The 26,056-nt window shown below is 39.9% G+C and overlaps 1 protein-coding gene across 3 annotated transcripts in view; it reads left to right on the top strand.

Moving 5' to 3' along the window:
* Positions 1 to 1,089: 1,089 nt before the first annotated feature.
* GPRIN3 (GPRIN family member 3) overlaps positions 1,090 to 26,056 on the top strand; it is a 67,724-nt gene continuing 42,757 nt past the window's right edge. For 2 of the 3 annotated variants that reach the window (XR_004053243.1, XM_030916808.1), the window contains exon 1: positions 2,056 to 2,247. The gene's annotated coding sequence lies outside the window, so the exon portion shown is untranslated. Of the gene's footprint in view, positions 1,488 to 2,055; positions 2,248 to 26,056 lie in introns of those variants that run through there. The other variant, XM_010376282.2, reaches the window with a different exon arrangement.

Genomic DNA, 26,056 nt, shown 5'->3' with positions numbered 1-26,056 from the left:
GTCTCTACTAAAAATACAAAAAGTAGCCGGGCGTGATGGTGGGCGCCTGTAATCCCAGCTACTTGGGAGACTGAGGCAGGAGAATCGCTTGACCCCGGGAGGCAGATCTTGCAGTGAGCCGAGATCGCGCCACTGCACTCCAGCCTAGGAGACAGAGTGAGTCTCCGTCTCAAAAAAAAAAAAAAAAAAAAAAAGAAAGAAAGAAACTAAAGAAGCGTTTCCTCAGTCCCTACCCTAGACCTATTGGATCACAATCAGCATTTTAACAAGACCCCCTAGGTGAGTGTTGTGTACTAGTTGAGAGGATATATTTTGGATTGGTTTGAATCCCAGCTGAGCAGGTTACTACTGTGTGACCTCAAGCAAAGTGTTTAGATCATCTAAGCCCGTTTCCTAGTCCACATAGTGAGGCACCTCAATGGGTTGTAGTAAGAACTAAAGAGGCTGAGGCTGTATGTAAGGCATTTTGCACAGAGCCTTCCAACAAATACCCAGTTAATAATGAAGTTCTTTTCATCATATCATTTCGCACCATCTACAGCTGCTAACCATACTACACATCCATTCAGAATTCTGGAGCTGCTCAACAGGGACGATTTCCAAAGCCCATAAAGCCCTCCAAGCCCATGGGGTAGGGGGAAAGGGGTGGGGACGGGAACACTCTCAGCAGTGCCTCTCGGAATACGCAGGATACTGTACATTTTGCAAAACATATTACTCATCGGATGATCTTGCTTTCAGATCTTCACTGCACGTGGCTTTATTGGAAACCTTCTGCTAGAGTCTAGACTCAGCCATGGAGTCTGGTGACCTGTGGGAGGGAGCAAGGGCCAGAATGCCTGTTAAATCGCTCTGGGCCCCCAGCCCTCTTCCTTAATCCCTTCTTAACTTTCCATCTGTCTCTGGTCTCCAGGGGTGCAGAACCGCAACCCACCAGCCCTTTCCCAGCTCTCCGGCCCGGCGCTCAGCAGCCCAGGCTGCAACACTTTCCCCCAGGACCGGGAAGGCGGGGGAGGGGGTTTGGAGGGGGCGGAGCTCGGCCTCCTGCTGCCGCCGCTGCTGCTGCCGCCGCCGCCGCCGCCGCCTGCAAAGCTGTCACCCCTCTCTCGGATGCTCAGGCTGGGCAGCGCTGGACAGATGGGTGCACCCCGGGCCTGACGGATGAACAGTCGGGCAAGTGAACTCTCACCTCCATACTGGCTCTGCGCCCGGCTGGGGCGGCGGCGGCGGCGTCTGCAGCCCCGCGGTGGGGGCAGCCCCCTCGGTCTCCGCCCGACTGCTACGCGCCTCCTCTGCTCTTGGCATAGTAATTTCAGTTCCTGAACGCACGGAGCTCGCTCCGGGACCGGGCTGAGAAGGACCTCAGCTCGCGGGCCCGCCGGAGCCATCGGTGTGGCGCCGAGAGACGGTGCTTGGGATATGCGACGGGGAGCCCCCGCCACAGCGCAGGCAGTGGCCCCGCCGCGCCGCGGAGCCGGGAAGACCAGGTAGGAGACCCGCGGCCGTGGGAGAAGACGCCCCCTGCGCACCTACGCCCGGCGGCCAGCGCCGGGTACCGGAGCCTGGTGGTGTGCTCTGTAGGGATGCGGAAGGGATTCGATCCCACATTTTGCCCAGGGATCCTTTGCCTGTTGCTCTTGTCTCCGTCCCATCCTGCGCTCTAGGAGGGGCAGTTGTTCTGGCAGGTGATGAATTTCTCTGCAAGGTCATTGCTCTCTTAGGCTCTGGCTTTGAAGGTAAATGGGAGAAGACGCCTGCTGATCGTGGGCAGGGGGATTTATAATCAATCCGGTCTGCACACTGCGAATATTCGAATATGGGGTGTGCGTGTGTGTGTGTGTGTGTGTGTAACATTTATCTCATTTTCCTATGCTTGTCCCCTTTAAGGTCAAAACACCATAGAAATATATATTAAATATGCATTTATGTATGTGTGTGTATACACATTCGTATGTATATAGGTTTTCTTGAGGTAGGCAAAAAGAAGAGGAAGGGCGGGCAGGGGTTGATAAAGGGAAATCGTTGTAGAGACCTGTTCACTAATAGAGGCGAACTTTGGAACCACATTAAATCAGGGTAGAGACTAGAGGCGATAAACAGTTCTTTCAAGATGGGCTTTAGAAGAGATCTGAAGGAGCCTGTCAGCCAACACACACAGAAGATCTTCATGCTCTCCAGGCAGATGGAGACGATGTAAGCAACATTTCAGACGCAACAATGGATAGTGAAAGAGGAAAAAAAGGAGAGGTACTTAATATGCCACTGGGAAGTGATTTTTGGGTGGTGGGAAGGCATCGAATCCAGACCAGGTTTCAAGGGCTTGCTGGAGGGGCGTTGGGAGAAATCACCGCTTGGGGTGTAGACAGTTCAAGGTTAAGATGATGTGAATGTCCACAAAGCAGCCGAGGAGGTGAGCAAAAGGCTTGGAGGGGGAGGGGAGAAACGGAGCTCTGAGCAGTCACTCAAGAAGCACCCACCTTTGAGTAAGGTGTCTTCTTCCTCTGGGTTAAAGCAGTACGTGGATATGCGCCATCTAAATATTTTCACAACACATTTGTTTAAAGATCCATTGGACTATGTTTTTATTTTGTTTTTGCAAGGTATCTGGGTCATGGTGGGACTGGAAGAAACTGAAGTGTTTACAACACCAGCAAGATTTGGGAGAGAGGGTTGATTAAGGCTTAGCTTCATGAAATATTTACACATCTCCTGCGTGGGCTTTTGTTTGCTCTTGTTGGTGCTGCTGCATATTTTACTTTGATAATGCTTTGAGTGTGCTTCTCCCGTATGTGCTTATTTTCCAGTTATAAACTATTCTTTCTTTTCCCATTGTGCTCACCATTGGCCTGCCCTGAGTAACAATTGTGGGAATAAAGGTACATGAGTCACAGCCCAAAGCAGAAAATCTCTGCTGCTATCTGCAAAAGACAGGAGTTTGCATTAGAGAATGTTCTTTTGAAATAGAAGCAGAAAGAACATTTTTCGAGTTTTTGTGTGTGTTTAACTTTTTAAGTTTTGTGTGTCTTTAATCAGGGGAATAGGTTATTGACTCAAAAGAGAAAAAAAAATCCAGTAATTGCAATTGCAAGTCTAGATGTTATATGATTGAAATTTATTTTGGAAACAGCAGAGGAACTCATGGAGAGCTATGTACAGTGTATTGTGGTGTGGTGAGCCTTCACCTAATCACTAACTAGACTCCTACGAAAATGATTAGGACAAAATCACAAGTGCATCAGCTTCACATGGGAAGTAGAGGACTGAAGCGTTATATGAGTCAGATCAGTGTCAATTGGAGGGCAGGCTGGATTCCAGCAAGTTGTTTTGAAATTTGAGTGTTTTAATTGCCTCAAAAGAATTGCCCAATATGCTTAATTATTTGTTCCTGCAACATTTTCTTAATTATGCCTCAACATACTTAAAAGACTATATTTAGATCTAGCTATCCTTCACCGTTTGAATTTCCAGTGGCAAAATCTGCAGCCTGCAGGAAGCATGGAAATATTGGTCCTGGAATCACAAAATTATAAAATATTGGGCTCAGAGAAGCCACAGCTCATATTTGAGCTCTTTCATTGGCAGCTGCTCCTGCCATTTATGCACTCATTTATTCACTTTTTTGTGAATATAGGTTGATACATTCAACATATATTTAATCCTGGACTAAACATGGTCCTAGATTGTGGAACAGAAGAATAAACAAGACATAGTCTCAGCCTGCAAAACTTGGGAGGGACACTGCCAGTAACCGCTGGTGGAGTGCCCTGACGGGGTGCTGTGGAGGCCAGGGTAGAGGTGGAGAGAATAAGGAGAGTTTCCCATGGACCTGAAAGATGAGAGGACCTAGTCCAGTGAAGAGGAGAGGAAAGGACATTCTTGGCGTGGGAACCAAAATAAGCAGAGACCAAGGAAAATACGCAGCTCCAGGTGGTTGAAAAATAGTGTGAGTACGTAAAGATGGCAAGATGAGAATGGAAAGGGCAGCAGGATCCACCTACAAACTGAAGTCCAAAAGGCCTACCAACTCATTTGGTCAGTAAACCATTTTATCAGGGTGACTTAGGTGAATGCATTCATTTTAAGGATCTATGGTATTCAGATTACCCAAATTTATATTCTTCAAATATCTGAAAACTGTATTTACCTTAATTTACAATAGGCTGCTTAAACGGGGAAAAGTCTTAATTCTTTTTGGCTCAAATATTTCATCCACAAATGTCTACCACCTACTTTGCATATTGGAAAAATAAGAGAGAGAATGAGGGAGCAGAGGTTTGAATTTTATAGAAATGAGTTATAAAAACTCAAAGATTCTTACTTTTATGAGAATAGAGTTCAGGGGAAAAGAATTACAAATAATATATATTCTAAGTATTTACATGTCCTAGATGACTCCAAAAGGCAAACGTATGATAGTGTAAAAAACAGACTGAGCAAACAAGTAACTCAGAAACACACGCTAAAGAGACCCCAAAGGCCACATACATTTTTAAAAATTATTTTTTAAATGAGAGAAATAGTTACAGTAATCCCATGGTAATCGTTAAGTGCCCTTCAAGAATGGTGCTTTTCAAACCAACACACTGTGAAGTCAGTTTAGTGGGTCTGATCAGCATTTTTATTTTTGAAAAATAAAAGAGTGAAACAGAAGAGTAAGTATTGTTCATGAAATTCCTTAAATATATATACATATATGTGAGTGTGTGTGCACACCTGCATAATGGACTGTGATGTAAAATTTATACCTCATTATACATTATGTTCCAAAAAGTCTGAAAGCTCCTGCTTTATGTGATACAAAGAAGAGATGCTCCCAGTTTGCGAGATGCCAAGAGCCGACCAAGAGATCTGACAGATCTGATAGACAAGCATTTTCCGCAATATTCTGAATAGCATAATTGCCTGATTGAGGAAGGCAAGACTTATGATTTACTGACTGCATGACAGTAAAGTCAAAGAGCAAGATCCTTGGGTACTGAATTAGTCTGGAAAGACTTTAAGGAGGAGGGGAACCTTGAGTTAGTTTATAAAAGACGGATGGATCTGGATGGGCAGTGAGGAAGGGGTGCTGATTTTGTGTCTATAGAAGGAGGAAGCAAAGAATGAGTGGAGTAATGGCAGTTATATCGAAGAATCATTAAGAAAAGAAAAAATAAGTATCAAGTTGGGGGAAGAGAATTGCAGTAGAATTTCTGATGGACTGAAATATTACGTGAGTTACTTTTTAAAAAAGTAAAATTCATTGTGTATATTTAAGGTATACAACATGTTATAAGAGATATACATTATGTGTGTGTGTATATATATAGTAAAATGGTGATGTGTCTGTAGTGGAACCAAATAACATATACATCATCTTTTATATCTACTACTTTGTATCCTTTGACCTGGATGTCCCCTTTTCCTCCCTGACCATTTTCACCCTGGTAATCACTGTTTTATTCTCTGTCTCTGTATATTTGATCTTTTTTGAGTTGTTAATTATTTTATGACTAAGATCTATTTTCCTAATACTGCTACTTTAAGAAAATCTAGCCAGAGTGGCCATAATATCATAAATCTGCCATTCCCTGCCATCTTTTTATTTATTTTGCAGTAATTTACTGGTTAGGCCTTGTTCAGTTGAATCTTGCTGTTGAACTATTGACATTACGATATACACCACATTGTGGCGTGATTATTTCATTTCTCAGAATGCAACTACAATAGTTGGCACAGAAGGCTGAGGTGGTCATGTGAGGAACTGACAGGCTGTGAAGATGAACCAGATCGCTTGGTAGCCATGAGCTCCTGAAGGAAGGGCAGCATCTGCCATATTTTCTTTTCGTCAGTTGCTCTGTGACTTGTCCGTCTTCTTAGTTAGATATTTAAATATGTTTGTATGCATTTTTAGACATTTTATTCTTGTGTTTTGCTCTCCCCTAAAAGTTATTCTGAGGAAAACAGTTATTCTGAGGAAAAGTTAGAGAAGAAAACCTTTACTTGTGTTCCTGAACATTTTCTTGGTGGGCTTCATTCAGCTCTCACTGTCTTTTCTCTGGAATAGAACAATTTTGTGATATTGACACCCTTTTATATGAAGCTATACCTTTAAACAGAAGAACAGTGCCAGTTAAGTCAGAGATTTGTCTGCTTGAATTAGTTGGAGTGCAACCAAATATGGCACTTTGCTTTTAAAAAAAAATTACTTGGACCTCTTTCTTGTCCATATCAGCGTGTTCAAATTAGTGATAAACTAACTTTTTTCACATAAGCATCAAGTCTGGAATAATAAAAACATTTAGAGTCTGCATTTGGATTGAAATTCTGAAATTACTGAATTTCAGGGAGAAAATGTATATACTCTTACAATTTAAATCACGTACTGTCTTGAATGCCAGTGAGAAAAGTTTTCACAGCTTTTTAACTGGGCATATTGGAGTTGGCAACATAGTAACAGCTTTCTAATCGTTCATGTCGGTAATTAAATTATTGGCTTTATTTTGAAGCTAGCAGCATAATCTGGGACCCCAATTATTATTACCAGGCAGTTATAAATGATGTTAATCTGAATCTGAATCTGGAGGTGGGGCTTAGAAATCTGTATTTTTATAAAGGTCCCAAAAGGATTCCAGTACCCAGATTTGGAAACCACTGCCTTTATTTACAAAGAAATAAAATGATTACAGATAAGTCCCAAGGAAGTTAATAACTGTTTCTAGTCACTAATAGAGCTGAAGCTGAAAATCCAGAACTCCTCTTTCTAATTCCCCATTAATTCTTGGCTAAGGGGAAAATGACCAGGACCTGAAGACAACGTCCAAGAGTCCTCTCCATGGTGAGGGAGGAGAATCAGTTACTATGCACCCCTTCCTCCAAAATTGAGAGTCAATTCAGTAAGTCTGCCTAAATGACAATGCCATGATCTCATCTCTGTCCCAAGGGTCTAGTGTAGCAGAAATATCGTGGGGATCAGCTGGGTGATCTAAGACAAGACAATTTATTGGCCTTACACACCAGATTCCATTTAAAATTTTTAATTCTTGGATCCTAAATAGTGTGGATACCAAGCCACCTCTAAAAGATTGGTTTAGTCAGGATTCACAGCCTTGTGACCCTTACAGAAGCAAGAGAACCCTTAAAAAAATTCTGGAGGCTAGAGAGTAAAAACTCAGTGTCAGGCATCTCCGGGGACCTCAGCATTGTTGCTAATTAAGTAATGGACAGACGGAGATCTATCTCCAAAGCTCCTTTGACAATCACGTTTGCATCTGTTAATTTTCTAGAGGAAAAAAGAGTTACAGATAATTTTTTTAAAACTTGAATTGCAAATAGTCCATCCAAGTGGGAGATCTGGTTTATGAAGAATAATCAGATGCTTTATGTTAATAGATTCTTGATTGTTTTTCAGAAATCAGTTGTTAATGATTTCTAAATAGCGTAAAATTAAAATAACCATATTGTGTCTATGGGAGACTCCTCTCTTTCTTTATAATGTATAACTTTGGTTAAATGAAATGCCTGAGGGAGTAAAGTGTTTGTGTGAACTATATTTTCTGAGTAATCAGAGCATTTTTTGTTTCAATTCTTGTTGACAGTTTTTCTAAAATGTAACAGCCTGCAAATATTATCAAGATTTAAAATTTTGCATTGCCTCTGTGTCTTTATTCTGAATTATGACTGTATGGGACAGATATGCTGAATATAACATAGAAGTTTTTCTTGTATTTCTTCCTTTTTACTCTGTAATGTGAATGTGCTTTCTCAGCATACATTTTTTTAAAAAATTGTTCAAAAATGCAAAAGACATTTGACTCATTGTGAGTTCCACTTTCTTGGAGCTTGCTCTCTGCTTTTGTCATGACATCACTTTGAAATGCTCATTCCTTCACTCCAAATTAGTTTCTCAATCCACTCAAAGCATGGCTTACAGCTCCGTGATTGCAGCAAAACTTTCGTAATCCTTAAGACCTGTTTCTAATTTGTTTTATACGTAGCATGATTCTTAAATTTATACTTAGTCATATTGTTAATTAAGCATGCCTTTCTTTGAATTTTTCTACAAGGTATTTCTTCTTGAAAAATGCAGGTAAAAATGAAGCAGCTAAAATTTTAATTGTTAATTAAAATTAAGAATTTTAAATTCCAGTAAAAATTTTACTCGGGGCTAAAGTTAGTAAATGCATGTTTGTTTTCACCTGCATCCTTGGTTGAGTAAAAATTGCTTATGACAAGTGGGTATGGATGATTGTTCTTATTTTCATGTCGAACATGTTCTGAAAACAGTCAGAGAGCAGAAGTCTATCATTTTGTCAGGGTAAGGGGCTGAACTCTAATTAAGTGAGTGAAAATGCACTACAGTCTCCTTTCACATGAGGGATTGTCTACCCAAGTGGATTCTCAGAGTAGAAGAAAGCTTTGCTGTGAGCATCTGAGAGACCTGGTATACTTCACTTTACCTGTCTGGGCCTCAGATTTGGAGATGTACGTACCAAATCAGAATTGCAAATTGGCAGTCTGTGCACCCAGCAGGAAAACTGTGACCTCCAGGTATTTATTTTTTAATTAAGCCAGTGTTTAAACATCAGATCTATTATATAAAAAGAAATGAAGCCCTCACCCACATTCTCTAGGCTGGAGCTGAACAGCGATATATATGCTACTTCATTATTTTGCTGTAGTCCCCACTTCTCAATGTCTCACTGACATTGAGCATTTATATAAGTCTCTTGTGCCTAACAGCTTCAATTCATTGTGTTACTACCTCAAACCTGTAGGTATTGAGTCTGTAAAGTCTGGACTACTTAGGTGTTCTCTAAGTACCATTGAGCTCCAAAATGCTATGACTATACTCGTGAAATTGATGTGTCTACAAAGCTGAAAGGTAATGGCACCAAATACAGTTAACCCCCGTGAACCATAGTGAGGGTCTCAAAATTCTACAATATCAAAATATGTAGAGTCTATGAACGTTTAATAAATTAAAATTGAGTTAACGTAGTCTGTTAAAGAATAACAGAGTTTTTCATCTGTGTACTTGCTTGCTTTTTACTGTACCACAAGTGGTGAATAAAAAATATTAGCAGTTTTAACAATAATGTAATTTATTTTTTCTTTACCGTAAAGACCAGTGACTGAAATCTCACATTGGATTGCTTTATGTACTTTTAAATGCACCATATCTTTATCTTATGTATAATTTTTAACATATAGGCCAAACTTGCATAGCTTCCTGAAAGTCCAGAGTATATCTCAATCTTTCAAGTAATGCTGCATTTTATTTAGCAGGCCTGGCAGTTGAGATGAACTTTCAGGAGTAGTATCAACTCGTGTCCCAGCTTGTATTTCTGTATAGCCTAGAAATGTTCAGTTATTGATTGCAGTAGGCAGTGTTTGCAACCCCTCTCTGAGGCTAGGCAGATCACTGCACAGTCTGGCCACTTGTGCTATGTTAATATGGCTAAAAAATGAGATGACTGCATCAGGGTTGATTTATTCATGTTGCAAACAAAGACAAATGCCCTTTTGAGGCAACAAGATGGAAAACTCAGGCAGATCTCTTCCATAGGGAAAGCTGTCTTCATAGCGCTCTGAAATCTCTCATGCCTTCTCAACTTCTGCTGCCACTTTCCTTCCTCATGCACACTTCGCGGCATACCACCCCCACTTCGTGCCTCCTACTTTATTTCTAAAAACATCCCCTCATCTAATTATTAATCCTAAAGTGCCGGTGCTTCAGCAACTTCACTTAAAGACAGTGCCGAGAATAGTACTGATCGAAACTAACAGAGGACACAGTGCCACACTGACTCTACGCTTTCTTTGGAGAGAGTGGCATTTCCTTATAGAATGGTGACCGTGTTTAAGTATCAGGCATCCTGTCACCTAAAATGAATTGATAATATATAAAAGACCATAGGTGTTAAAAGTCTTTAGAGTTAAAGTTATTTTTCTGAAAGTGCCATTTAAAACACAAATTTAGTTCACTGAAATGTTTATGTTCTTTTATGAAGAAACTGTTCTGCTATTCCCCTGGTGGCTATTTTGATGTTTAGAACTACAATGATAGGTTTTTAAAAAATCCTCCCTGTGGGGTTTGTGGCTTTTGAGTGATGAAATCTGAGTCTCCGAGAGGGAGGGGAAACGATAATAACCTGAGCTGGACTGGATTGAGGGCATGTCAGCTCCTTTTACTTTGCAAATTGAATCAAAGCTTTCCTCCAACTGGAAATAGGAATTTATTTAGGAGGTGAGAGATAGAATGTGAAATGGGGTTGGCAGAAGGCCCTGGTTTAAGAAAGGTGAATTCTTTGGATCATTTAATATATATGTATCGAGCACTTTATGTGTGTGTGTGTGTGTGTGTGTGTGTGTGTGTGTATCCCTGTTCTGTGTGCTAGGGACTCAAAATTGAATAATACATAGTCTGAACTCTCAAATAATTCCCAGATGATGGGAATAAGCTTAGTAATAAATGTAGTCCAACAAAATTAGAATGAGCTGTTTTCCTGGTCATGATCTCAGAGAATTCCCCTGGTAGCCTAACAACCTGGGTCCCTCCTCTGTCCTAACCAAGAAGCCCTGTACCTCTTTCTTCCTTCCTGTATGCTGAGCAATTCAGCTTCATTTCCGTTCCTCTTCACAGCTTCACCACCTGCTTGCCACACCTGGGTTCCTTTCCTCCCTGCCAGGCTAACTTGAAAAGTATACGTCTTTCCCATACTCCACTTCCCTAATGTTGTAGAAAATAAAGTCACAGACATGTGCATTTTTGACTTAATTCTGTTAAAAACAACTAAGTAGCAGAGGGTAGCAGAAGTGACAAAAATGGAACAGATATAAGATGTAGAATTCTTATTAAGAGTCTGCTCGGTCTGTGTACTACAAGAAATTTCTTTCTCCTGAGGATACCAGAACCTCAGTGTAACTTCATTTCCATTTTTTTTCCTATTCAAGAAAATATCCACACATGCCAGTGAGATGAGTGAGAGTGACATTATTATAGAAATAACTTGATTTTTGAGGTTAATATAATTCATTAGAGAAAACGGCTCTAAATTATACTTTAATAATTTGCTGTCGTTGGTACTTTATCATTGCTCATAAACTCTTTGTGATACACGAGTGTATTTTAAGACTGTTTAAGGGCCACTGTTTTAGATAATTGCTTAGACTCTCAGGAAGCTCTTCCACCATTGGGGAATGATCTTGAGTCAGATCAGTATTGGAGAATGTACCCATTCCAATGGTACTGTAAATAGCCAGCTGTTTACGTAGCTGCTCTGTGAAGTACCCCATGCCTTCTTGCTATCTTTTTATCCTGAGGAGGTGCTCACCACTCTCCATTGGTCTCCCTCTCCAGGGCTTCAACTTTGGAAGTTTAAGTGGTAATTCATGCCTCTGGAATGCCTAGTAAGTGATTCCATCTCTGTGTATTTTCCCCGACTGGGAGGAGAGCCTCCTTTGCTTTGGAGCACAGAGAATGGTGGTGTAGGGGAAATAAAATAAATGGAGCCTCCATTGTAGAATTAATGATGATGAGTGGAAAAGAATGAAACACCAGCTAAACACATGCAGGAAGAGGGTTTAAAATTCATTAAAGAAGGAACAAGAAACAAAACAAAACAAACAAAAAAACACTTGAGGCACTTTGCCATCTTGATTCTAGAGCATAAGAGAACCCTAACACGTGTATCCATATATATCCATCTACTTTCCAAAGGAAATGGGTGAGGGTTAGACTATAGATATGTAAAAATCCTTCAAAATTTTATTCTTCAGGCTTATCTGCCACTGGCGTCTTGCTAAAACTACTTCTCCTTTAAAGAAATCTCTGAGGTTTGTTATTACTATTAAATAATAGCACATTAATAATTCCCCATTCTAGAGATGAGGAAATAGATAACTTGCCCAAAGTCCCACAGATGGTAATGGAGCTGTGTGAATTCAGTTGTCCAACTTCAAAGGCCATGAGCCTCACCCCTATGCTGCACCGCAGGACTCTGTTGGTGATGCAAATCACAGTGGGTCAAAATGTAAGGACTCAGTATGATTTTATGAACTTCTGTCTTCTATCTTGGATTTCATCTTGTATTGCTTAAAAAACAAATGTGAAACTTCTAAATCAGCAATAAGACATTAAAAAAAAAAAACAGGATGAGTTCAAGGACAGGTATTTTAGGTTAAAATTTTATAGAGCATCGCATAGGTGATAAAATTGGCAAACATAACTTTTTATCAAGATACCAGGTAACACATGTGTCCAGCAAACAACATTTCTTTGTTTCTCAAAAGAAAAACCAATTGCTTTTCTTATGACACATGTGCGTGCACACCCACACACATACATACATACACACACACACACACACAAACAAGAAAAAACAAACATGTGTCTTTGTTTAACTGCCTATGGACTTTGGACCTAGAAACTATTTATAGAACTAGTGTTTCCGTGATTGATGTTTTAATCATAGACATTCATTTACTTATGAAAGTTAAGCGATTCCTTATTATAGCTTACAGCTAAGTGTTCTCATTGCAAATGGAATGGAAAAAAAAAAAAGGTAATCTACGCACAGGAGGCCCATTTGAGACAAATTCCTTCTTAAAACTATAGTTATAACGAATTAATGGTACTTGGTAGGAGGAGGACCTGTCTGTCCATTTGGAAGGTGAAAATCCAATAACTGAAAAAAGCCATGATTTCTGCCTTAGTTTTTTAGTTCCTTAATAAGCGATTGATTTTTTTTTTCTAGTAAAAGAAAATGGACAGAAGTCACCTAGAGGCATTAGTCTTATAACTGGATCCTTTCAATCATTCTGGAATGTCTTTACCACCTCATGTCATTTCAGAATTCAAACCCTTTGTTTCCAGAGGTAACACAGTAGAGGGCACTGCTTTTCAAAGTGCAGATTTCCGGCAGCGACCTGTGAGAGGATCTCAGGTAGTATACAGACTTCCTTTTGATTTTAATACTTATGAATTTATTTAAATGTAGAAATATGTTCAGAACACATTTCAAAATATATTTTTAAAAATTTTTGCTATGAAAAATAATATAACCAATACATCAAACCTGTAATTTCACATATATTATTTTTTAGGACAAGGCTAATGTTTTCAACCAGTGCACTAGTTAAAGTCAATTTAATGGAAAATTGAGTAAAAGAAAAAATGGTTTAGATAGGAAGCACATGAGGCTAAAATCATGAAATGGGTACACAAATGTCACAGTCCCTGAGAGTGGTACCTGAAGTCATCTCATTGCCCACGGCACCTCAGGTTCTCTCTAGAAATGAGAGGGCTGGTCCAGAAATCCCTAAGATCAATTCTAGCTCGGATGCCCCACCACTTGTTTTTTTTAAATCTTGCTTGTTTTCTTCTTCATTCATGGGTTTATTTTCTGAATTTTAGGCCCCTTCTGCCATTGTTGGAACCCAAACGGGCCCTTCTTATCTCCCCCTCTTCATCATCACCAAGCATGTATGCCTTCATTCATTTACGCATGTAGTCATTTAGCCCTATACCCTAGGGAGAGCTTATGGGCTAGGTAATGTGGGCATGCAAGAAAGCTACAGAGTTCTAGACCTCTGACTTCTGGGTAAAATGAGTATATTTGTCTATGTTTCACATTGAAGTTAAAGCCCTTGAATGAAAGGCCTGGACTTCTGCCATCATCTTGTCTTTGTAGTTCTTGGACAACTAAGAGATCTTCAATGGAAGGCCCCTTCATTGATAAAATGCATTATCAAGGCTCATGTTACAAATTTAAAATGTATGTTGAGGTACATATGAGTGCATAATGTGTGAGAATGGAAAAAAGGGGGTTCTACATTTCATAGCTAGAAATGTGTAATTCTTGGGTCATTTTGAATACAAAAGGAAAAAATTAGTACTTTCGTTATTTTGGAGTAGCTGTTAATACATCTTTGTTAGAAATCTTTATAAGTCTGAGTCATATGAGGAATTTTAACACTTGTCAGTTTTTTGGGCTTTTTGTAAACATCAGCTACATTGAGAGGGGAATCAAGTTTCAATAGTGCTTATTGCTTTTTCATACAATTAAACTCCAAACACGTGGTTAAGGTACATAATTATTTTTCCTTGAGAATTTGTCCTTAAGAAACATTGTTAAGATGTTTTACAGCATTTGAGTGTGGTGAGTATAAATTGTCACAAACGTTTATGTGATGTCAATGGAACTGTTTTATGCTTGCCAGCAATTCATAAGATTTTGCTATAGTGGTGAAAAGGATATAGCAGTGGTTTCCTGCTGGAGTTTCTATATAATAGTGAGAAAAGCATCAGAGGATGTAGTTGGTTGTGGTTGTTTGCTCATACCCTGCTGCTCTTTTCTTTTTTGTAAAAAACAGGAAGCTGAAATGTGTTCTTTACTTAGTTCAATTGATGTTTAATAAGGACTTATCTGTGTGCCAGTATGGGAGGATGTAAAAATGAGAAGATGCATCTCTGTCTTTAAAGACCATAAAATCTTCAGAAATTATATAAAACATTAGGAATTTAAGTAAAAAGTTTGAAGTGCTTCATGGCAGTATTTGTTTATTCTCAATGCACATACATTATGATAAAAATTGATTAACTGAAATTGGTTTCAATTTTCTTTCTTAGAGGAGGTGGGTCTCATTTTGTTGGCAAGGCTGGTCTTAAACTCCTGGGTCAACTGATCCTCCCACCTTTGCCTCCCAAAGTGCTGAGATTACAAATGTGAGCCACCATGCCCAGCCTGTTATCAAAATGTTAATGTTTAGATTTCATCATGAGTGATATAACTTTCCAAGTGTCACATTAAAACATATTTCAAAGAAACAGCTAATTCACTCAGGTAGTTTTTAACTCATTTTTACACTGAAGTTCAAATTAATTGTTAGTTTTTCTGTATTCTCCGGTTATGGAGCAGACTCCGAATTCCTCAGCTTACCAGTTTCGAGAGGAATTGTGTGAAAGAGCATATTCCAAGTCCCTATTCCCAAAACAAGAGAGAATAAAATAACATACTTAGGCTCAGTACATTAGTACTATTTCATTTGACAGTATCATACATTTTAAAAAAAGAAAGGCATGCACAAAAGAATATTTGTAACCCAGTACGTATTCTGAATAGAAATGATTTAATGGAATCCCTATCACTTAGAGAAGCAGAACCACTATGGTAATATGGAATAATGGATTTAGTTTCAGTTTTAGACCTTGCACAATTGTGGGAGCTTTGCAGTTGCTTTCACATCTGGTATGGAGCTAAAGTCATCATAGGTTAGCAGAGCTGGCAATTGGGAAGAAAAGCTGAATTTGAAGTAGAGCTGAGCAAGGGCAAACTAGAACCTGCAGGAGAAAATGAAACCCATAAAGATAAACTGGAACTTGTATTTGACTCATACTTCTCCATCCTCAATGACCCTGACTTGAACAGCCTGAAAGGGACTGGCACTCTTCACTGCAAAGCCATTCGTGCACCTGGCCCAGAAACCAAAAGAGGAGATCTGTGGGGAACCAAAGGTCCGGCAGCCTGGCTGCTGCCTGACATGGACAAGGTGAGCTGGGAGGTCAGTGAGCTGCACCTGTTGACTACACTGACCTTCAGGCAAGAATGCTGTTGTTTCACTTTTACCTTCCAAAGGTCACACAAATTTCCCTTGCAGCCAACTGGAATGAAGAACGATTTAGGAAAGGGAATTCTGGGAATGAGTTTCCATCAGATCTAGACAGTGATACAAAACCAACACAGAGGATGCTAGCCCATAAAAGGAGAAATGTTTGCAGTCAGGAAATCCCTTGCTTTTAGTTCTCCAAGAAACCTTCCAACTGAAGGATAACTAATCCATGCTGCTCATGAACTATGTTTAAGAAGTTTTCTTCTGTAGACTTCTATAGACTTATGCAAATTTTCTTCTATACACAACTAGAACTTGTTGGTTTACTTCCATTCAAAAACTGAAGTTTCAGAAGAAGTAGATATTAATGTAAAGAAATTCCAAGATTCGTGTCATTTACCACTGAACTCATCTCTCTAAAGTATGCATCATCCTGTGATATAAAAGTTAATGAGATTAACTCCCATGTGGCTGGTTGATGTAGTGACAAACTTATTTTCTGCCACAAGAGATTCTAATCTCCATTTTTAGATTTCTGTAGATGCTACAGAAAGTTTACATAATATAAGGTTACAGAAAAATGAAAGTTCAGTTAAGAAGTTGCCTCCCCCATGTTTCTTTTATTTATTGTTTTGTTTTGAGTCTCTTGCTTGTAAGGATGTATGAATTGGTGCTGTATGAAGTGGTGAGCTTACCAATGGTGGAAGCCAGATGCTATAGCCAGGATTCTTTCAATAAATGGGAGGTTGGCCTCTGTATCTTCTGAGAACCTTTCCATTTTCAAGATTCTTTGAGTCTTCATCAGTGACTCTCAACCTCTTTTTGGCCCCAACTCACTTGACAAATGGTAAGTACAGATCAGGTCCCCTCTGTAATTCCAATTCCTTCTCTCTCGCCTAAAAAACACATTGAAATATATGTGATCTAATTTGTGAAGTTAATTAATTAATAATTCTTAATTTCTTACTTAAGTATCAGTGAGAGCAATCTTGTCTTCTGTATAAGCACAAGAAATTTGTTACACAAATATTTCACAATCCCAAATATATTTTCCAATTTAGCCCTTGTTAAAGCAAGAAAACAGAAATCTGTTTTTTCAGACATATAAATGAAAATGGAAAAATTCATGAAAAGGGAAGGAAGTAAACAGTTTTATTAAAATTCTTTTGGTGTTCCACAATTGACAAAATTAGCCAATGCTAGGTTAGCCTTTGGATGTATTAATTGTGTCACTGTATGTATTAAGCTAATCTGATCACACAGAAGCATTTATTTAAGTAGCATGTGTTATTTGCAAAACCCTGCACTTGGGATGGGGTGGCAGAGCTTCATGTATACAAAGATGACTTACCCACAAAGAAACCTTCAGTCTAGCGGGAGAGCTAATACAAATAACCAAATGAAGGGAGAGGAGGAAAAACTGAATGTGGGCTGAGTATCAAAGTAGAAATATTTTGGTTCTAAAAAGATGAAATGTTAAAATTCCATCCCACGCTATATACTAAGAATGGCAGAGAAAAAGCAAAAAAAGCCGGGCGTGATGGCTCATGCCTGTAATCCCAGCACTTTGGGAGGCTGAGACAGGCGGATTACCTGAGGTCAGGAGTTCGAGACCAGCCTGTAACAACATGGAGAAACCCCGTCTCTACTAAAAATACAAAATTAGCTGGGCGTGGTGGCGCATGCCTGTAATCCCAGCTACTTGGAAGGCTGAGGCAGGAGAATCACTTGAACCTGGGAGGCAGAGGTTGAGGTGAGCCGAGATAGTGCCGCTGCACTCCAGCCTGGGCAACAGAGCGAAACTCTGTCTCAAATAAATAAATAAATAAACCATATACTAAAAAGAAAAAAAAAAGCCCTGACAGTACCAAGTGTTGGTAAGGATGTGAAGCAACTGGAATGCTACTATGTTACTAGTGAGAATACAAAATATGGTAGAGAAACCATGGAAGATATTTTGGCAGTTTCTTATAAAGTTAAACATTCACTTACTATATGACCACTCTTATTTAGCTAAGTGATGAGAAAACCTATGATAACATAAAAACCTATTTATAGTGGCTTTATTCATAATCTCCAAAAATAGGAAATAACTCAAAAGTCCCTCAACTAGTAAATGAATAAACAAACAGTGGCACATTCATGCAGTGAAACAATGTCCAGAAATAAAAAGGAACAAAGTATTGATATGCACAATAACAGGGATGAATATCAAGTACATTATGCTAATTAAAGAAGCCAGACTGAAACAGCTAGGTGTTTTTATATTTATGTGACATTCTGGAGAAAACAAAACTATGCAGGTGGAGAAAGACGTCTGCATTAAAGGTGAGGAGAGTTTGACTACAAAGTATCATGAAGGGGAATTTTTTGGTGGGGGACAATGGAAATTATTCTGTCTTGATTGTGGTGGTGGTTACACAGAAGCGTTTGTCAAAACTCATAGACCTGTACACCAAAAAAGAGTAAATATAACCGAATGTAACTTGTGTTAATTATTAAAGAAAAAAAACCAGTCCCAAATCATGGTGAGGAATATAGCGAATTCCTAGTTCTGAGGTCAGAAAAGCAGGCATATGGAGGAGATGTTAATCCTGCTCTCTGTTTATTGACACAGAAAAGTGTACTCTCTGAACAGATTTGCACTCTGATATCCAGAAATCTTGGGTTAGTTTCTGTCTCAAACGTCTCTTTAAATGGATGGAGGCAAGTATCATGGGACCCTGGATGTCAGCTGACAGTTCTGTTGCCTAAAATAATGTTATGTTCACCATCTGGTGAGCGTGTGTGGGAGTAGTGTGTGCTCACTGTGTCCTCTGCTGTTTGTGTGTGAATGGAGCATGCGGCAGGCTCTCCCCAACCTCATACTCATAGAAGCTGAGAGAAATTATTTATTCCAATATTTGTTTATTGAGGTCTTGTTAAATGAGAAGTCCTGTACTACATGCTGTGAGGGATAAATAGGGAGATCCATAGAGTCGCTATCAAAAATGGAGCTTATAACACAGTATGAGAGATAAGACACATGCCTCAATAACTGTAATCCAATCAGATTATGGTAAATCCTATAATCGAGGTTTCCTCAGTGTTCTATGGCTGTTGAGAAGAGAAAGTCCTCACTTCCGGCCGAGGGTATCAGGAAAGGATTATTTTGTGGAGAGTATGGCATTTGTTCTGAAACTTAATGCTTCCAGCCCTTTGAGAAATGGATCCTTCCTGCCTTATTCACCGGCTTTTTTCTGTACCTAGCCCAGTCCCTGATACACTATTGCTCCATCAATGCTTTGGTGTTAATTAATGAATAAAAGAAAGAACAATCAGCATTTTCAAAGGCAGAGAAGACATTCCAGGGGGCATGGCCTAAGCAGAGGAATGCAGGCAAATGCTTCAAGCATATTTGAAAAACTAAGAGTAGGGCCAAGTGCAGTGGCTCACTCCTGTAATCCCAGCACTTTGGGAGGCCTACACAAGAGGATAGGTTGAGCCTCAGGGGTTTGAGGCCAGCCTGGGTAACATGGCAAAACTCCATCCCTACAAAAAAAATACAAAAATTAGCCAGGCATGGTGACACGCGCCTGTAGCCCAGGTCTCACTCTGTCCACCCAGGCTGGAGTCTAATGTGCGCCACTGCCCTCCAGCCTGGGTGTCAGGGTGAGACCCTGTCTCAAAAACAAAACAAAACAAAAACACCGAGAATAGTTCAGCCTGGCTGGTGTATGGGAGGATATGGGAAGCAATGTTTCAAAATGGTGTTGGAAACAAACTGGAGAGTGCCAGGTTAAGTGATTTGAACCTTTTTCAGTGTAAGAAGCTACTGACAGATTTTTGAACTGAGAGTGATGTGATCAGATCTGTGTTTTAAAAAAGATGTCATTTAACAATGATTATTAGACAGTCACTATTAGTGATTACGTAAGCTGCATTGGAGCAGTGGAAAAACTGTGTCTGAGGCAGCTGTACCTGCTGTACCTCACGCATGAAGGTACAGGCAGTTGTTGGACTATTACACCTGGAAACAGGAATCAGAAGACCTGGGATCAAGTCCTCACTTCGCTTCTACACTGAATAACAAAATTCATACGTTTCTGAAACCTCGGTTTTTGTATCTGTGAGGTTAGTGTGGAAATTATAAGAAATAGTATCTGTGGGAGCTTCTTTTATTTTAAAGAGCTATATAAACATAACAGTTATTGACATTTGAGTCTCAGATGTTGGAAAGATAGTTGCAAATGTTTCTGGAGAGATACCACAGGAGTCAGTGACTCTGTGACTCTAGGAGCTAAGGGACAGAAGCTGTCAAAATGACTTCAGGTTTTGACTCGGAGAACGCTGGTGCCATGAACAGAATTAGTGATGTCAAGAGGGAAAGTTTGTTTTGTCAGAATGATGTTGAATCTAGTGGTGGATGTTATTTGGGACCCTGGCAGAATATGCAGGTCAGATATCTGGTCCGCACTTATTATATAATAGAAGAGGACCAGGCATGTGAGGAAAGGGAGATGCCTGGATTGAGAGCAATTAAGGTCAGTACCATTAGCTATCCTAAGATTAGACGAGATTATCAAGGACAAGAAACAAGAGGCCTAAAGGAGAGAATTTTCAGTAAAACCGACATTTCGGGTCCAAGAAGGGATTAGTTTGATCTAAGGCTACAAAGGGATGATCTGAAAGTGGAAAGAAAAGTCGACATAGGAAAATGTCAGAGAGGTAACCGGTGGTAAAAACAATGCCATGAGTTCAAGGTGGATAAAGAATAAAATTCTTTTTATTTCTTGATCTTAAAACTGAAAAACTAATGCCTGCCTGTTTCTCGATCTTAAAACTGAAAAACTAATGCCTGCCTGTGGGCTTGTTGTGGAGAGTAAATAAGGGACAGTGCTGAGTGCCATCTCTTATATACAAGAGGCCAAAAAGTAGAAGCTATTATTAGTACTGTTATTGAAATGTATTCTCATTTTTAACGTTACCCAGCTCTTGTGAGGGTTATATGTGATGATTCCTTTTTATTTTAAGATAAATCATAGGCTAAATTTGCTGCATAATAATATCTCCTGGCCTTAAAAGGGTAAAATGTAGTTCAGCCCCAGTTTTAGAAGAACTGCATTCTGTTCTGACAAGAGCATATTGTTTTTCGGAAACTCTCATGAAAGTGCCCTGCATGGAAAAACAAATTCCCCTCATCCAGGCCAAAGTTGAATCCTATCAAGGTACACAGAATAAGCACAACTTGCTCATCAGCTGCCTGCTGCCCTCATGTAGAATATATTAAACCTGAATTTCACTCTGAAGGTGGCAATGAGATGCATTTATGCAAACTTAATTGACCCAGAAAATCATTTGTGAAAAGGAAAAAAGTGAAAAGAATACACTTTCGACAATTTCTTATAAGTGAGTGACCAAGACAGCATGGAACAACCATCAAATCTATTTATGTCATATTGATTATATTTTATTCTTGATCTAGAAAGCCAAGCAAGAGCTAGTTGGCTTTGCAGAGAAAAAAATAAAAAACCTCTCTTTGGGATCACATGTGTTTTCTCAAATCGGCCACCTTAAAAATGTATGTAGTTAAGATGTCACAGAGAGAAAACAGACACGGCTCAGGGACAGCTGTTACTGCTCTGGGAAAAACTATCCAACACCAGGAGCAAGATTCTGTGATCTGCACGAGCCCTCGAGGCACCGAAATTAGATAGTACCTTATTCCACGTGTTCAAATGATCAGTCAAAACTCATGAGCACTCCCAAGAAAACTGATGAAAACAATTTTTTTTGTCATTATCTGGTATAAGTTTGCTGGCCTGATGCTGAAAATATGCAAATTTTCTTCCATATTTGCAGGGATCAGTAAAAATCAAGATTATCATGGCATCAGCCTATCAGTCTTTCTTAACTTTAGGATTTATTATGATTTTCCTGATATTCAATAATGCTTCTAAACACCCCCAATATTTCTGTCTTCTCTTTCATTCCACATTTTATTTAATGGAGTCATTCATGTTTTACTCATTTCAGGGTTAGAACTTTGAAACAGTTTCTGGAATTAAATCCATTTCCTTAACCTGGTATTGAAGTCTATTCATAACAGGCTTGTGTCTAGAACTGAATTTCCTAGTGAGTATCCCAAGCCCCAGCCCATTTTCTCCCCACCCCAGCTCTTCCTGCATATACTCTTAAGTTCCTGGTAACAGTGTACCACAGGGACCACAGTAAGTCTGTACCTCCCTGCCTTTGAATCTTTCCTTAGCGTCTTCCCTCTGCCCAAAGGCTCAGCTTTTAAAACCCAACTCAAATATTTATCCTGTGCTAGGAAATAGCACACAGTTCAATTTGGTCAGTTTCATTGTATTAACCACAGGTTGTAACATACAACCCCAAAATTTCAATAGCTTAAGGAAATAAAATTATATGCATTTTTAAAAAATCTCTGCCAGATACCTCCAAAATACCTTTTAAGTTCATCCTAATGTTAATTAACTATTTGCTTTCTTGCGCTTTCATGGCATTTTTCTCTACATGTCTAGTACAAGAGTTATTTTTCATGGTGTACCTTCTCTGAAATATTTAGTTTTGGAGGCCAGTTTTGTATATCTTGTATATATCTTTGTATAGCCCCCACAGAATTTAGCACAATGCCTTATACATAAGAAGCCTCAATAAATAGTTCTTGAATTCATTTCAGTTTTCCATTGAGTTCACTACTGAATTCCTCAAAATTCTGAGGCCAGAGTTTTTTAGAGACGGGGTCTCCTTATGTTACCCAGACTAAAGTGCAGTGGCTATTCTCAGGCATGATCATAGCTCACTATAGCCTCAAACTCCTGGGCTCAAGTGATCCTCCTGCCACATCCTCCCAAGTGCCTGGGAATACAGGCACATACCACTGGGTCCAGCTGGAGTAGTAGAATTCAAAAATAATTTGCTTTCTAAGTATTTTGGGGGTACTACCTTCTAAATCCTTGTAAGATTAATAGTTGTTTCTTTTTGTGTGTTTTAAGTGTCTTGGTGTCTTTATTATAATGGGAGAAAGAAAATATTTTCCCCATCAGTAATTGGTGACTTTTCTTCTTTGAGAGTATTGTTTTCTCAAAGGAAAAAGAGAAAATTAATGTATAAAAAGGTATGTATGTAAGAAACAAAAAAATTGAAATTGGAGTCACATTCTAAAAAACACAAAGAAAAAAGGCAAGAGAACTATAAACGTGTTTAAAGTAAGCTTTCTGAATATGATGAGGTAGATTCTCTGATGAAAAGAAATACCCGCTGTAATAAAGACACAGTGTAGGAAAGCACCAGCGAAAGGGAAACTTGGCTGAACGGGAAATACCAAAGCTGTTCCGAAGCAGGTCCTAGACAAAGAACAAGCAATCAAAAAGTTGAGCACAAGATTTTGGGGACCATCATTACACCATAGTTGTAATGAACACCGTCCGCCTGATACCATCTGTACAACTTTAATAAGACCATCAGCAAAAAACATAGTTTAGTTGAAACATTCTCACATTTTGCAAGTTGTTGTTCCTGCTAACTCCTGCCTCCATTCACTACCATTGTTAAAACAGTCAGAGAATAACACAACTATTCAAACATTATTTTTCTTCATTTTTATTAACAAATTAATATGTCATCTTAGTTTACGTATATGTACATACACATGTAGTTGAGTAACCTCTGCAAAAAGGAAAATGTCTAAAATTTAAAGAAAAGGACATGTTCCACAAAAGAAAAAGTGAGAGAGCTGAGAATCTGTGCAACTGAGGAAGTCAAGCTAGAAAATGACTAATCCAAATGAAGAACTAGTGTATGGCTTCTCTTTCCCCTGAGGATAAATTAAGCAGTTGGAGGAGCAGAGTTGGAGATTCAGGCAAAAGAATGAACATTCTAACAAGCTACTTATCCATTGTAATTCCCTCCCAAACACCAGTTCATGAGCCAGTTCTTCTTGGATACACTGATTTACTTTACATGCCTTTTCCCCATCTCTCTCAGTTTCAGTTTGTTTACAGAAGAATATTTTAGGAATAATTATGGAGAAAGGAGATAGTAAAATTTGGGAAAAGTAAAAAGAATTGAACTGGGTGACAGAACAGGAAGTTGAGATACTTGTGATGCAGCCTGAGGCGTCCAACACATTTTCAGAATTAAAATGGCATGTTATAAAGCATGATCTTTGATCTTTTGGTTATTCTATATTGTGGGATCGATGAGGTTAAAACCACCAGAGGGTTCTTCCTGCCCACTGCACAAATAAAGACTATGGCACTGCAGTAAAGAAAGAGTTTAATTGATGCAAGGCTGGCCATGCCACATGGTAGACAAAGTTATTACTCAAATCAATCTCATAAAAGCTCATATGTTAGGGATTTCTCTTTTTTTTATTATTATACTTTAAGTTCTAGGGTACATGTGCACAAGATGCAGGTTTGTTACATAGGTGTACATGTGCCATGTTGGTTTGCTGCACCCATCAACTTGTCATTTACATTAGGTATTTCTCCTAATACTATCCCTCCCCCGTCCCGGTGTATGATGTTCTGTGCCCTGTGTAGGTTAGGGATTTTTCAAAGGCAGTTTGGGGGAAGGGGTGGAAGTGGCTAGGAAATGGTGCTTGCTGCTGATTGGTTGGGGTGGAGATGAAATCATAGGGAGTCAAAGCCGTCTGTCCTCTTGAGCTGAGTCACTGCTCTGTGGGGCCACAGGAGCAGTTTGGCAGGACCAGGTGGAGCCATCAGTGTCAGACATGCAAAAAACCTGAAAAGATATCTCAAAAGGCCAGTCTACATTGGTGATGTATTTGCAAGAGTAATTGGGGAAGCTGCATATCTTGTGACCAGCCTATTAGCAGAATTCAGGCTCTTCTCCTTCCCCTGGCCTGATGGTCTCATTATTCTCATTTAAACTATAACCTAAATGTCTTCCAAAGTTAGCTAGGCCTAGGCCTAAGTCCAGGAATAATTAAGGCAGCTTGAAAGCTAAAGGCAAGGAATGGGGAGTTGGGTTGGCTAGATCAGATCTCCCCCACTGCCATAATATTCTCACTGATGTAATTTTTGCAAAGACAATTTCAGGATGAGAAAAGGGAGCTAGGGAAGGGGCAGTGAACTTGGAAGGTAGGCCTGATGGTGAGTTCCTGTTAGTAAGAAAGCCCAGGTAATTCTACTACCATGATCACTAATATCGCTGTCACTGCTAGCTAATCTGTGTGCAAAGCTCTCTTCTAAGCGTTAACAATCCTAGAGGTAGGTGTTATTTTCACTGCTGGGTGGCCAGTGTTACAAACCTTAGGCACTGGGGAGTCAACTAATTTGCCTGAGGCTACACAGCTTGCAAGTGGCCAACCAGATGTGAACCTGAATAATCTGATCCTAGAGGCATTGTTAACCACCATGCCTCTCACACAGAGAAATGTTTCCAGGAGGTAAGGGACAGTAATTCTGAATGGCTGGCAGTCCTCCAGCATGTAGTCTTCAGCCTCCTGTCTCTGCTCATGCGTTCATTTGCTTTAGTGGCCTCTTCTACCCACCCATTCCTTCACCTGGCTGACTCCCCATCCTTCAGGGCTCATCCTGCCCAGCACACCTTTCCAGAATCCTGCTGAGGCTCTTACCTCACCAGCTTGTGGTGGGTACCCTGTGATTCCATCTGTCATAGCATTTACCTCAGCACAGTTGCTTTTCTGCCTTGTCTTAAAACCTTGGATCCTTCCATTCTTTCATCCTTCACATTCAATCAGAGGGCACAGCTGATTTGACCTCTTCAGTATTTCTAGGTCCATCCTTCCCTCGGTTCCTGCTGCCAGTGCCCTACTTCTCACAGTTCCACTTACAAAGCCCCCCACAGTCTTACTTTGTCACTCCCTTTAATCCTATATCTTGCATCCGGAGCTGCAGCCATGCCAACTAAATATTGTTCCAGCCCCACCCCACCTTCAACCACTTCTCCAGCAGCTGCCTGTATATCTGTTCATGCTTTGTCCATATGCACCTGAAATGCCCTTTCCTCACCACTGGTGAAGTCTTGCTCAGTTTTCAAGGCAGCATTGCTGTTGCTTATACTCAGAGGCCTTGGGTGGGCCTTCTCTTAGATGTGCCAGCATTGTGCACTCATAACACCCTATGCCGAGCTCTACCGAAGGGTTCACCGTTATACTGTAGTCCAGTCTCCCTTTATGTTTCTGCCTCCCCCACTAGACAGGAAATTCCTGAAGGTGAGGACTGGCAGATTCCACCCACCTTGTGTGTACCATGATCTGTGTGATTACTTACTCTGTTCCTGGTATTTTTTTCCTTCCCTGTTTTACAGCAGATCTCCACTGGTTCCCCGGAAGCCTTCCCTGATTGCAAAAGTTGGGATGAGTCATTCTTCTCTTGTGTCACCATTGAAATCTGTGGCAATGAAATCACCTTTCTCGCCAGTAGATGTGAGCCTCTGAAGGCAGGGATTGAGTCTTTGTGGCTCTCTAGTA

Source organism: Rhinopithecus roxellana, chromosome 2 (genome assembly GCF_007565055.1).
Source record: "Rhinopithecus roxellana isolate Shanxi Qingling chromosome 2, ASM756505v1, whole genome shotgun sequence".
In the NCBI taxonomy this organism is placed as follows: domain Eukaryota; kingdom Metazoa; phylum Chordata; class Mammalia; order Primates; family Cercopithecidae; genus Rhinopithecus; species Rhinopithecus roxellana.
Note: the sequence above shows the minus strand (reverse complement) of the source record. Positions and strands in the feature narration are given on the sequence as shown.